Consider the following 14,950-nt stretch of genomic DNA (forward strand, 5'->3'; position numbering starts at 1 on the left):
CCTTCTATTCCTTCTGTATTACTTCAAGTTTAATAAGGACAGTATGGCAAATTTCCTCATGACGATCATGGTTTTTTCCTCCTTTACCATCTGACGAGTGATGTAATGCAGTTATCAACATTTTCAGTATTGAACTATCCTTGCATTTCTGAAATGAATCCTGCTTGGTCAGAGTGCATTATTCTTTTAAGATACTGCTGGTTTGGATCTGCTCACATTTTATTTATTGTACTTGCACAAATGATGTTGCCCAACATCAATATATGCCAAATCCCCTTGCTTGGGCCAAGCCAAACCGTATTAGGAAAGTAAGGGGAGGTTATCAAGAAAAGGCTCAGATGAGATTTCATGATCTCATTTCTATTCATTTTGGAGAATCTGGTCATTGTCCATCTGACAATGTGCTTGTTCTATATCACAGTTTCTCACTCCAAGGTCGTGCCCCTATTTTAGCAAAGCACAGAAAGAAAGTGCAGAAGCATTACAGGGCAGTCCCAGTAACATAAAACTGCAATCCCACGGTAATGATACCACTACTTACCAAGTGTTTATAATATGCAGCACTGTACTTGACACTACATATATTATTTCCTCCTCTTCTCCTTCTCCTTCCTCCTCCCCTTTTCTTCCTCTTCCTCCCCCTTCTTTCTTATTATTATAATAATTGGCTGGAAAACATATTGCGATATTAGTTTGTGTTTTGCTTTTGATAAGAGGTTGGAAAAACGGGTCTGGAGAAAATATCCCCCCTCTTGACAGAGTTATTAAAGGCCTTCGTGTTGCAGGCCTGCAATAAGAAAGAATCTAAAAGACACCCTCATGCCTACTTCCACCTCCAGGCCTTTGTTTGAGGAACTCATTGGGGGAAGTTAGAATTTGGGGTGGAGAAGGAGACAGAACTGGCCCTACAAGGTAAGCAAAGGTTATCATCCCAGAGCCTGTGAGAGCTGTGAGGGAGCATGCTGTGGCAGGTTCCACAAGTGCCCAGGACTTATGCAGCATCCTTAAAAGTGCCAGGATCTCTGATGGGGTGGTGCACAGTTGTCCCAGAATTGACCACTGAAGAGTGGGAGACTCTGGAGAGTCTGAGATCATTGCGATCTTTACAAAATAGTCCAATGCTCATGCTTAGCATGACAGCAAAGAGTTTCCTGTTTGTGAATGGAAATATTTTCATTTTAACATCTCAGTGAATAATTATGAACTTAAGAATTGAGTACATTCTTCCATCTTTCAGGCACCATGTACATAGCCAAGAAAGGAGACAGAGTTCCCCTAAATTCCACCTTACCAAAGAGTGGTTAGGGAGCAAATTCCTATCTTTTATCTATACAGCTCTCATACAAACCTTAGGAAGATTTTTGTTTTTACTATTATTCTCATTTTCAGATAAAGAAACTAGCGTATACCTGGAGAGGTTAAATAACTTGTCCAAGGTCATGATATCATTCTAAGTTGACCTGAGTTCAGAAACCATGGCTCAGCAATTCTGCTATGCTGCCTTAGTTTTAAAACAACAACATCAACAAAAAAGGTATTTCTTACTGAGAGATTATTTTGTGCCAAGCAAAAGCCTAAATGCCATATGTATGTATGGATGGATGGATAGATATGGATATATACATGTATGCATTTATTAATTTATTTATATAATCTCCAACCCCTGTACGAAATATTCAAGGATGTTCTTCCTATTATATTAATCATCTCACCTTATCATAAAGCAAAAGATGGAGAATCATTCCATTAGTTGCTAGACCTAGTGTCTAGCCCCAGTTCTTCTGCTAACTCTGTATTTCAGTTTTTTCATTTGTGACATGAGAACAGCAAAACTTGCCTTTCTATATTATTATGGGTATTGAGTGAGGTATTGGAAATAGCAGGATCTTTTTAACTGTAAAAATATGTGCACATGTGGACCTTGCCTTCTATCGAAATTACAGTCTGTACTGGTCACTGCAACTGAGAGACTTTCTCAGCAGTTACCAGGATACTGAGATATACATTACAATGCAGAGGGGACCAAGACACCAGGAGTTGGACGCTGGCCTTGGAAACTGATTGTTTACATTTGTTTGTAGTCTCCTTGAAGCAGAGGTTAGGTCATAGTTCTTCTGGGTCTGGCAAAGTCAGCTGGAAACTGCTAATGGCCAAGCCATCTCAACTGATTGCTTCTTTTCCAGTCCTTCCCTGCATTTGGGGAAGGCAAACAGGATGCACTGTCATCACCACTCCAAGAAATCTCCCTTTGGTGGCTCTTCCAGGCAGGAGAAATGCTGGAACTTCCTGTTAGGCAGTCCATCCACAGGGCTCAGAGAAATGATCTCCTGGTATAAAGCAAGCCATCCCAAGAAATGTCCGAAGCCACTTGCTGTGCAGGTGTCTGCACTCAGGATATCAAGGCACATGTCTGTGTTCTGAGGTTGCTGCTTGGCATTGACCACAGCCAGAGTTGCTCAGGACAAGCTGCTAATCCAGGATAGTGAGGGAGGGGTCTAAAGTACCTGTAAAAGAGTCACTGCAGTCACCTTCACTGGGGTCACATCTCCCCAAAAAGCAGCCAGACTATGTCAAAGGCAATGGGGGTTTCCGAGGAAAAGTAAGTAGGAAACCACTGAGATTTAGAGATAGATTTCTTTTTCCATCAATATTGGGAAAGTGTGTCTGGAAATGAAGGTATTTTGGGGACCCAATAAGCACCATGAGGATAGAGACCTATCTTTTGCTCTGTGCTCAAATGCCTGACATACTAGATGCTCTATAAATATTGGTTGGCCACTGAGGGAAGGAGTATTTTGGCAGCGAGCGAGGTGGTCCCATTTGCTTGAGTCTTTGTACGATTGAACAATTTCTTCTTACAAAGGAATAAATTCTGCACTAACCCAGTTTCTTTCTCATCAAGAATTACAATGCCAGGTGTGAAGAGAGAAACAGCCCTAGGCACAGAATCAAAAGTTCTGGGTCTGAATATTGATGCCTCCCCTGACCAACTGTGTGGCCATGGAGAAGTGAAAGAATTTTGAAATTGAATCCCCTTATCTGAGAATTTAGAGTAATAATTCCTCCCTCAGAGTTTTTGTTTTTGTTTTTGTTTTTCATCATCTGGATCACACATTTGTGGGGAATCTGCCAGTACAGTTTCTGGGAGGTGGCAGTTAAGAGTAAGAACACATCCTCTGGCATCAGAGCATCAGAATGTGTTCACACCCTGGTTCTGCCACTTATTAACTGTGTGTCTTTGGGTTAGTTACTTAACTTCTCTAAGTCTCCTCTTCTTCATCTCTAAGAAAAAGAATAGTAATATCTATTCCACTGGGTGGAGGGGATAGTGAATGTAAATACTTAACATGCTGCCTAGAGTATGATAAGAACTTATTATTGTTACTATTATTAGAAAGAGGAAGTGATTTCTCATTTGCACATCAGTCTTTGATAAGATAAAAATGCTTATTGCTTCTTAAAGATTTTCCTTTCTTTCTTTTTTTAAATAAACTTTTAAGAGCATAGCCACTCCATGCCCTTGCAGAATTTTAAGACAGCATATCATTTTTTGTATTTTTCCCTTCTTACTTCTTTTGGAATAGAACCACTAAAACATGAGAAAACTTTATAAACTGGATAACATCCTTTGCCCTTCCCAGATCTTCAGGATATAATCCAAGCTCATGATGCAATTAAGAAAGAAATATAAACCAAGGGACACCGATCCCACTGAGGCAACATGCAGCTATTTCTCCAGTGTGATCTTGCAGAGAATTCTCAGGTCAGACAGGGTTTCTGTGCCTCAAGTTTCTCATCTCTCAAAGGAGATTCCTGACTCATAGTGTTGAGGTGAGGCTCAAAATACGTGGTATATATGGAAAAGCTTTTAAACCGGAAGAAGACTAAGGGTACAAGTGCTATAATGCGGTCCTCAGCGCAAATCCTTCATGGTCCCTTCTTCTGGGTGGTTGAAGCACCCTCCAAGGATCCTGCTTAATGAATCAGCCACAGCTCTCAGAAGACGTATGATTTCTCCTCTACCATGATCTCTGCCCACATACAATCGCAGCACTTCCATGATCTTCTCCTTTCACAGCTGACATCCCCCTTCTTATTATAAAGCAAAGAGGCTGCTTACAGAAATTCTGAAGCTCAGAATTCTCAGTCACATACTTCTGCTGCTTTGCGATCTTAATGAGTGACAAACGCATTCCCACAGGAAAGATCGTTCTCGCCAGAGCTGGCTCAACACCACCACCTCCATTCCCTACCTTATTCTCATTTTCCACTTGCTTCCTGTGAAACCCTGGGGAATGTTGGAATGAATCCTGTGATTAGAGGACGTTGGGGAGAGGAGCAAGGTCTGAAGCGCCCAGAACTAGTACAGGTTCCTATCTTGGCTACACAGGGCTCAACATTCAGAGCATTAATCAAGCTAGGTTACTTTTGGGCAAGACTGGGTCCAAATACCTGGTTGTCTGTGTTACACCCTATGGTTTTACCAGACGCCGTGCCATATCTAACTTTATTCTCACAACATTGTGAGGTAGAAATAATTTCCCTGTTTTCCAGATTAGAGAATCAAGGCTCAGAGAGGTGAAGTAACCTATCTGAAATCACACAGCTGGTGAGTGGCAGAGATGGAATTTAAATGTGAATCTGCCTGACGCTCAACTTCAGGTTCTTTCCCCCCATAGCAAACTACCTCCAGACAGTGAGTTAAGATAAGTTTGTGGGCCAAATCCTGGAAATATTTGCCTTGGTAGTAAAGACATTTTCCAAATGAAAATAGAGTATTAATGAATAATTTCCCAAGGAGACTGAAATGCTGGAATGCTTGTGATAGCACTAATGAAAATCAGCAAATGTCTCAGCTGGGCAGTTTTCCTCCTGAACCTTCTAGTCTCAAAGACCCAGAGGTTATTTCTGATTACGTCAGCAGCTTCACAGTCCCAGCTTAGGAATCTCGAAACCACATATGTGACTCACATGTCGTTGTTATAACAGTAGGAAACACATTAACTTCGGCTTTTAAGAGCGTTCAGTGAAAAGCCAGGCTTCCAGAAACCAGTTTCTCGGTTTGTGAAACACGCAGTCTAAGCCTTACTCCTGACGACAGTGTCGTCGTGTGAGGCTGTACATTATGTGACCTGACAGCTCAACGAGACTAACTGCTTTCACAGACACATTCCACTGAACCCATAGCAGGTGACTAACGAGTATTTCGCCACCGTGACATTTCGAGTTGCAAGCCATAGGGATTGCTATTTGATTGAAGAGTATATTAAAAACGTTTTTAAAAACTTGTATTACAAAATCATTCTGTGGAAGTCATAAACAAGAGTTCTTTCGGTCTCACTCAGGGCCGACAATAATGCTGGTCGATTACAGGCATTTCTGAAAGAAGGAAGATGTCATTTCTCTTTTTCCAAGAATATGCTGTTGATGTTTCCTTTATAGATTTTTATGTGCTTAAAATCAGAGTTTTTCATAGCTGGATTACCAGTGTGGCGTCCCAGAAATACTTAACATTCTGTAGTGTTAATGTGGGAGCTGAAGACCCAAAGCATGTTCTAGGGAAGAGGAATCGGGTAGGACAGGAATTATTAGACGTAGATACAGCCAAACGTAAGTTCAGTGTCAACTTCTGCTCCCTCACTCACTGCATGGTCTTAGAACAGCCACTGAACTTCTTTGTGCCTCAGTTTTCTTGTACCCAAACTGGGGAAAACAATTTTACTTCACAGGGGAGTCCGTGAGGCTTAAAATAAGATGATGGGCAGTAGGTGCTACCTGGTACATAGTAAGTGCTCAGAAATGTGGCTTCATTCATTTCTTTGTCTCTGTGGGAGCAGTGGACAACCAGATAAGCAGTAAAACAAGTTCTCAGGGCAAGACGCAGGGGCTGGGAGAGAGCAAAGGGGGAGGAATTTGGTAGGGCCAGAGTCACGGAAAGGGAAGGAGAGAGGACCTGGGAGCCGCTCTTACTTAATGCCTACCACCATGTGCCAGGGATTAGAGTGGGTGTCAGAGGAAACAGGATGAATTCTGTTCAGAGACATGAGAATCTAACTCGCATGGACTGGTTTGACACAAGAGTTTTGCTCTTTGGGGTTTTCTATCATCTGCTTTTTTATATAAGGAGATATAAGGAGAAGGGGAAAGGAACATATGCTTTTATTTACTCAAGGGAGGAAATAAAAAGAGAGTGTAAGAAAAAAAAAAAACAGAACATAATTAGGCCATTAAAACTCTGGTGAAAACTGAAATGGCAGTGCCCTGAGATTCCCTTGTCCTGTTCTAGGTTCTTGGGCGTAAAATGATAGAGCACCAGGGGTCTAGTAGTTATTATAGGAAAATTAAATAAAAATATACCCACCAAGATAAAGACCTAATTTAATAGTTCTCTAGAGTTTGGCTTGTTTACTGTAAGGAAAGTAAAACCAGCTTAATTTGGGTTCGTATTTGTCTTTGCAGAGGAGTTTTATGTGGCTAATTTTGCATATACACAAGCACTGTTTTCCAAGAGATGCCAGCAAATGCACGACTGGGAGATATCCTCCGGATTTGCTCATAAAAGTCTGTATCGTCTTTGGGGAGGTGATTCGACTGGTCTTGACGGGCAGCTGGATGGAAGACTCTAGTGAAGGAGTGGACATGACCAAGCTCATATGCACACAGAGGCTCAGCAAACAAGGCTTCACAGTAGCCTCTATAAAGTGACTTCAAAAGATTTATTTGAACAGTGTCCATCAAAATGTGAATGTACACCAGAAAGTCACTATGGACCTAGACTGCATTATATCTACTCAGTGGGGTGTGTGATGAGGCAGAACTTTCCCAGTCCCGCCCTACCCTGAGAACTCCATTAAAAGTTTGTTGACCATTTTTTACGGTACAGATACCAAGTTACGTTAGAGGCACATAAAGTCTAGGGCCAAGCAAACTCATTGGGGGTGATGTGGGTGAATGAGTGGACATGTTGATGCTCTGTTCAGATCCCCTCAGATCCCTTTTACATTTCTCTGCACCCACTCCCTAGCTTCTGGCATCTTTGTTTCTAACAGATGCTACCTTTGGGCCGCTGCAGCCACTGTACCCAACAGCTCCGAGAGCTGGAAATACCCAGGGGTTCACACCATGCACCCAGGGGTTTACTGACTGGAGTGAACGACCTGAACACCCAGCTCCCTGGCCTTGAGTCTTGATAAGCTCAGGTGTAATTTCTACTCCAGAGCCTCCTGTGGGATCAGGCTGAGGCTGGACTTTTCCTGCAATTGCACCCCTGCTTGCCTTCTTCTAAGTTCTCCTGGGAACACTTCCGTAATAAATCACTTGCATTTGAATCGTGATCTCACGGTCTGCTTCTAGGGAAACTGACCTAAGGCAATGAATGAACCCAAATGCTTCATATTGAAATGGGGTGTGTGTGTGTGTGCGTGTGCGCACGCGCCTGCGCACACACACTCATGCAAACAATTTTAACTACGGTAAGCCTCTTCTCATGGCATAAAGGGGGCCTGATTGGTAGGGGGATGTTGTAGCTCTCTTTGGAGGGATAAAATTGATTCTTTCCATTCCCATGTTGGGAGTGAGGCAGGAATCCCTAGGATGGGATTGCAGACTGTGGATGTTGAGAGAAATCTCTGCTAGGAGCTATGAGAAAGCTGGTGCTTTGACTCACAGTGAATTAGGAGAGAGAGAGAATGAGAGAGAGAGAGAACAGCTAGTAGCCCGGAGTCATTGAGGGTCTGGTTGATGTGCAGTGTCCTATAACTCCTACAGCAGCTACTGTTTTGAGCTTTGGAAGCTGGAAGAAATCACAAATGTGTGAAGTATGCAAGTTTTCCTCAGGAATCCCTAGGAAATAATGGGGACCATGAGATTCTGATGTTTTTCAAGAGACAGCTATCAATTCAGTAGGCATTCAGACCACATCAGGACACATTTCTAATAATCCAAACAGCCCAAAGAAATAGTATGTATGCTTATAGACTTGGCTGGGTCACCTCTGGGTGTCAGAGCTCACCATCAACAAAAACATCCAAACAGAGACAGGAGGGGCTCTGATCAGGAACACTGCAGCTGGGTGAGAGAGGTAATCAAACAGGTGATCCTTTCAGGAGATCAGTGATTCCATAACTAACTAGAGCGTAAGCTTGGCAGAGACACTGTGGCATTGGGTTCTTTTTCCCTACGAGAAACCATTCATTGACATTTGGTACAATCCTCATAATTTCCCCTACTAAAGCGTGACAAGGACTGAAGCTGGACAAACTAAAGGTTCAGAATTCTATAACTCACCAAATAGGCAGGAAAATGATTCCCGCTTTCATCAGTACCGGGAGTTTCATCAATTGTGCTGTCTACTCAGCTTTCATTACACAAAGTTGATTACTAGAGGTTTGGGACACATCACAGGTAGGCTTGGCCCTGCCATATCTTCTCTCACACTAAATTATGAGACTCTCTGAGACCCATCCCCATTTGCCTCACCTGGCCCTGTCTGCAGGCTGCTTCATACTGTCATTCCTACCACGTACACGAATTTCATCATGGTGCTGCTGGTCCGATGGGACGATAAGTTTGAGCTCCTTGGACAGTGTAGAGGGGATAACAAGCATAGGCCAAGAAAGTGAAAAAAAAGTGTTAAAAAATTGACATTGGAGTCAGGTGAACCCAGTCACCTCAATTTTTTTCACTTCCTCACGTTTGAATGAGTCTTTGAAAGAATACAGACTATTTTGGCTCTGATCTTAAGAGAACTTAGCTTCAAATATATGATCTGTTTTCTCTTCAGTCCGAATGCTCACTCTGGGCTCTGAGCCGGGTTGTCTCCTCGTGGAATAATGGCTGAAGCCCATCCCTTCTCTTGGAAATTATCAGAAGAGCTGAAAACCCTGCGAGGGGTGGGAGGTGGGGAAGAAACCTCTCCTTACTTTGGGGGAAAATAACAAGGGCAATAGCATCTCCATCAGGGTCTGGGATTATCAAGGCCAAGAAAAGGTTAACTATTGATGGAAATTACCAAATGGTACAGAGAAGAACAAGGAAATAGCTTCATGAAGAATGCGCAGCTGTAAACTCCTGTAACACTTCACAAATCAGAGTGGTAATGAGAAAGAGAGGAAGCAGGTCCGGGCCCTTAGCCTTCCCTGTAGACGATGCAGTCTGGAGAAGAGAGGGTTACACTGTGTGTGGAGGACTTGCTTACTCTCCCTCTCCATTCACCCGGAATCCCACTGGGATATTCTAATCTCTCTGGAACACGCTGCATTATCTGTGCTTCTAGCACAGCTCACGTTTCACATGGAGGCTGCGAGGCAATCTGATTGCTTTACGGGCTCAGCCAAGAGAGGAGCTCCGATTCCTTTCTCTTGGCCAGGTGCCCTCTTTGAGGGAGAAGACCTGTGGTGTATAGAGACCAGCCAAGTGCTTAAAGATTTCAGAAACTTCAAAGGCAGGGGAGGAGCCAGAAACAATAAAAAGGAAAATGATAAACATTCAGCTTAAAGACGGGCTGAGTTAAAACCCCTGAGAAATTACTCTGAGCAGAGTTAGGGGCCGTTCTCAGAGGCCCGTGGCAACATTCCATGGTGTTACACAACGTTCCAAGGAGCAATTATTAGCTTTGTTTTAGCTGTGATTAGCACAGTTAATGACTCGTGGAGGTGGAAAGACAATGAGAGTGGGGAAGATGAGCCCACAGAAAGGGGTTCCTTCTCCAGTCCGGTACTCTCCAAATAAGGGGAACGCAATCCCACCTTCCAGTGGGCCTATCACGCCTCCACCTTTTTGAAAATTCAGTTTTGGAACTATTGCATAAGAAGAAACATGACCGTTTTCAAAAGGCAAAAGCCCTTCCTGTAGAATGGCTTGATGGGATCTGTGTTATTAAAGGACTCATCACTTCCTGTGGGCAAAGCTATACCATGGGGCTCGACATCTTTAGGGTCATGCCTACACAAAGGCCAGGGGATAGTCAAAGTGATGAGCAGAAATGTTAGGTCCAAAATATTGGAAGAGCTCAGCCTGACTGTTCCAGGGATCTTAAATAGCTCAAGCAGAAGAAAAAAAAAAAAAAAAGTAGACAGATTTAATTCAATTTAGCAACTGTTTGTGAGCATTTACTATGTGCCTGACACTTTTCTAGGGACATGGGATATACCAGTGAACAGGGCAAAGAGCCTTTCTCTCATGGAGCTGACATACCAGAGGAGGAGACAGATGGTAAATAAAAGTCACAGTACCAAGCTGTATGTTGGAAGTTGATAACTGCTGTGGAAGAGAAGGAATGTTGAGCATGCGAAGGGTGCTGGGAATGTTGGGAAGTAGGCTGCAGAATTAAATAAGAGGTCATGGTTGGTGTCGTTAAGATGGTGAGATCAAAGCAAAGACATGAAGAAGGCGAGGAAGTTGGCCTAGAGGTTTCTGGGGGAGGAGATTTCTGGAAAGAGAGAAGAGTTCCCTCAAAGAGGCAAGCCAGGAGTGTGCCCTGTGTGTGCCAGACGGCAAGGAAGCCAGTGAGGCTACAGCAGAATGAGGAATGGGGAGGAGACTCAGAGAGATCAGGGCTTAGGTGTGGTCCTGTAAGGTCTTTGAGGTCATTGTGAAGATGCTGTCAGTATACACTATTGCAAACATGAAGTCTGAATGCCTAGGGGACTTGAATAGCTCAGACAGAAAAAAAAATATATGGAGAGAAAACAACACACAGTCCCTGCCTTCAAGAAGCTCACTGTGTAGTGGGAAAGGTAGATAAGTAAACATATAATAATAATACATGTGATAAGTAGATAACACAGTAGACAAAGACTGTGATGTAGGAATAGAGGGGAAGATCAATGATCCCGTTTGGAGGAATCAGGGAAGACTTCTTAGAGGAAAAGATATCTGAGCCAATTGTTTAAAGTCAAGGATAAGATGGTTGGGCATTTTATATTATAGATGTGCCCGTGGGGACACTGAGGGTCCCAGAAGGTGGGTGGCCCCAAGTGGCCCAGTACTCAGCCTCCAGTCCAGGCTACTTCTTACCAGAGCAGCTGCCTTGCCCACGTTCAGACCCAGTGGGACTGCTCTTTGAAGTGACCCTCTTCCAGCTTCCCAAGGCCATGGAACAAAGAGCTGTTGCTGAGCCTACTCTCCGTGCTTCTGATGTTACTGGCTGCGCTCTGTGGGAGCATCTCTCAGTTAGATATTCCCCTTCAATAAAGTCTAGACTGTGGACATTGTACAGATGACCCTGTACAAATGAATTTTCCAGAACAAGGTAAATCCTAGAGCAAAAAAAGGAAGACCTACAATCAAACCGAAAAACACGTGGGTAATCTAATACAGGATTCACTGGAAATTTAAGGTCTTCGGGGTCAGTAAACCAGAGCACTGAAATGTATTTTTGGTACAGTAGACAGTTCGCAAAAGTTGCTATTAGGTGGACCTGGGTTCACATCCAGGTTTAATCCTTTGCTAGCTATGTGCCCATGGGCCTCTTTTCCGTCTGTTACAAGGGATCATAATACTTGCCTTTCCCATCTTCCAGGACTGTTCTGAGGATCACGGAGATGAACGCATGTGGTAAACTGTAAAGTGTGGTACCCATGTTGCATGTCTCTATTCTGTAGGTGACATTTAAAAAAATTTTATTGGCTTATTTGGTCAATGAGTCTACAACCTCTTTGTATGGGAAGTTTAAAACCTCACAGAGATTCTTGTCTAAAGCCTTCACCTTACAGATGCGCAAACAAGGGCACATTTAAGATTGCACAGCAAAGTAGAGGCAAAGCTGGGCCTGGATCCCTTGACTCATCTTTCAGTGCTCTTTATTCAAACAGACTATGGAATGTAACTAGCAGAGCACGTGAATGAAGGTTCTTCCTGCTTCTGGCTGAGTCAGAGAGACAGGAAGTATCATGTCCTCCTGGGGCTCTTCCACTGCAGCACCTTGCATTTCCTTCCACAACAAGTGCTTTCACCGGTTTTAATCGCATTTCTTTCTTTTCATAAAAGACAATTTATCAAGCATGTATGGGTACTAGATTGACATAAGTGCTTACATGAGAGCTGCTCTCTTTAATCCTCTCAGTAATCCAGTGAGTTGTTAGTAACACCATTTTGCAGATGAGAAAACTGAGGCTCTGAGAGCTGGAGTGCCTCTCCCAAGATCACATGGTATGGAGGCAGCAAAGCCGAGTTGGAACCCACCCACCATGCCCCAATGTCTTTCCACTTTACCAAAACTGTATACGCTACTTTCTCTTTTAGGCTCTGACAGAAATTAGAGGTCTGGATTAGAAAAAAACCTAATTAAAGAAACCAACTGAAAAAGTGGAATCTGTCTTCATGAACAGACTTGACTAACAGAATGAACATCACAAATTCGACTTTGGGGATGACCTGATATTTTTTTTCCAAATTGCAAAAACATGGAGCTAACAGTATTCTCCACATACACAGTCATCACTTTTATCCAAAGCAGTTTCACAAATATGATGCGGATGAATCATAGGTAGGATTTACTGGTGAGTCTAACATGTAGCAATGTGGGAGGGCCTATTAGAGACACTGTCTATGTAATAACAGAGGCACTGAAATCACAACTGCTTAAATCAGAGACACTTGGCAGATGTGATAGATTCTTTACTATTGTAAATATATCAAAGTATAAAGAAAAGAGTGAAAAGCACCCAAGCTTAGCTATCTAGAAGCAGTCACTCCTGACATTGTAGTACGTTTTTTCCTTTTTGTCCTCAAACTTTGCTTTTGAAAACATTAGCTGGAATTAGACTACATGTAAATTTGTACATTTTTCTTTTTCACTTGGTGTTATTAGTATTATTTACTATGACATAAAACACACTTCAAAAATAATATTTAGTGGATAAATCATATTCCATGACTGGAATGAAAGAAAAACATATCAGAGAAATACCCTGCAGGAGTGAAAAATCAGGACAAAAACCAAATGTGGAAAAAGAAAAGGTGAGATGGGTTCCTGGTGTTGAAACAAAAGATAAGGTCTTCATGAGAGAAGACAGAATGGATGCTCTCATTTCAAGGATCTCTGGCCTCCCCAGTCCTAGTTAACATTCTTGTAGCAACGGTTTGGTGGACTCAAACTGGCTGGGTGCCATAGTGCAGGGGTTGATAAACTTTTTCTGTAAAGGGCTAGATAGCGAATAGTTTAGGTTTTGAGGGTCATATGTTCTCTGTTGCAACCACTCAATTCTACCACTGTAGCAGGAAAGCAGCCACAGGCGATATGTATGCAAATGAGCCTGGATGTGTACCAATAAAACTTTATTTACAAAAACAGGCAGTGGGTGGGATTTGGACCTCCATAGAGGACTTTAATTTTTTTATTAGTCTTGGTCTGGGATGGACTCTGTGTCGACCCTGTGTAGATACAGAAAAGGACAAAATTTTGTTTTTGCCATCAAGGAATGGGGAGAGATAAGAAAAGGGATTATTACAACGCGGCATGTTAAGAGCAATAAACAAGAGATCAAAGAGAAGGAATCAAAGTACTCTCCTCTGAGCAACGAGGAAGGACTCACAAAAGGAGGGATATCTAGCCTGAGTTCCAAAAATCGAGTGGGAGTTCCTGTACATATGCCTATTCCATTGGTTGTGTGTTCAGTTTCTTTTCCCATAAGGTTTGGGGGTGTCTCCATGGAAACACCCAAGTCCTGGACCAGGTCCAGGCCAGTAAAATTTCCCAGGAAACTGGTGGGCACTTTCCAGAGCAAACTTCACTAAACTATTGCCCTGGCTTATTCTTCATCCTTATTTGATCAACCTATGAAAACAGCCGCTGCCTCTTTTTTTTTTTTTTTTTTTTTATTGCGGTATGCGGGCCTCTCACTGTTGTGGCCTCTCCCGTTGCGGAGCACAGGCTCCGGACGCGCCGGCTCAGCGGCCATGGCTCACAGGCCTAGCCGCTCCGCGGCATGTGGGATCCTCCTGGACCGGGGCACGAACCCGCGTCCCCTGCACCAGCAAGGGGACTCTCAACCACTGCGCCACCAGGGAAGCCCCGCCGGTGCCTCTTTGAAATCCTTCTGTGTCGTGTTTATTTGGTGTGTATACATGTTATACAAGGTACTAAAGATTAAATCACCGGGAGTTGTTTCAAGATACAAATTCCACCCCCAGCTATGGGGTAACTGTGGCCTCCATTCAATCCCATAATGAGTGCCTACTATGTGCAAAACGATGTTTTCTTGGGCTCCTGTCCAAGATAATTATCGGCCCTCAGTTTCCAGCACCACGTGCACCAGGAGCTGTAGGACAATTGTCAAAGAGACAAAGGGTCCTGGGATGTTTGGCTCAAAGGGAACTTAAAGAATGAGGAAGTGGGAGGAAAGGGTCCTTGTATGGGGGCGGGGGCGGGGGGAGGGAGGTTAACTGTTCCTTTCGTGTAGGAATCCCGCTGAGGTGAGTGTTAATGATTCTACTTCTAGTCTTTTAAGAGTAACCAAGCTCTCCAGAGATACTTGAAACAACAGTGCTCTCTAAATACCCAGTGTTTTTCCTATACTAGCACGTTAATCCCTCCATCTCTGCCTAAACCAGCTGCTGAGAAAAACTTACAGCAATCTCAATAGATTTCTGCGAGGATGGTGATGAGGGAAAGATATGAAGTTGGTGTGTCACGAGTTCTAGAAATCTTTCTACTTAGGGGTCCAGAAGGTTTTTAAATTTACGTCTAATTCACATGTGATTAAAATAGGAAAAGAAATTTCACTTAATGTTCAAGTTTTCTACTTTGAAAATTATGAACAGGGAGCACAATTTTTTTAATAAGTAAATACTAGATACGCAATGTGAAGTTAAGAGAAAGATGTTGAGAGGTAGAGAGGGAGATGATATGGGAAAGAGAGAGAAAAGCAGGGAATGGGATTTATAATCAAAAAGCTAAATTTTCTACAGACGGTGAGAGGAAGAGAGTGAAGGTGGAGGAGAAATAATC

This window comes from Delphinapterus leucas, chromosome 6 (genome assembly GCF_059928025.1).
Source record: "Delphinapterus leucas isolate spDelLeu-1000000601 "Yukka" chromosome 6, BTC_Dleu_Yukka2, whole genome shotgun sequence".
Taxonomy (NCBI): domain Eukaryota; kingdom Metazoa; phylum Chordata; class Mammalia; order Artiodactyla; family Monodontidae; genus Delphinapterus; species Delphinapterus leucas.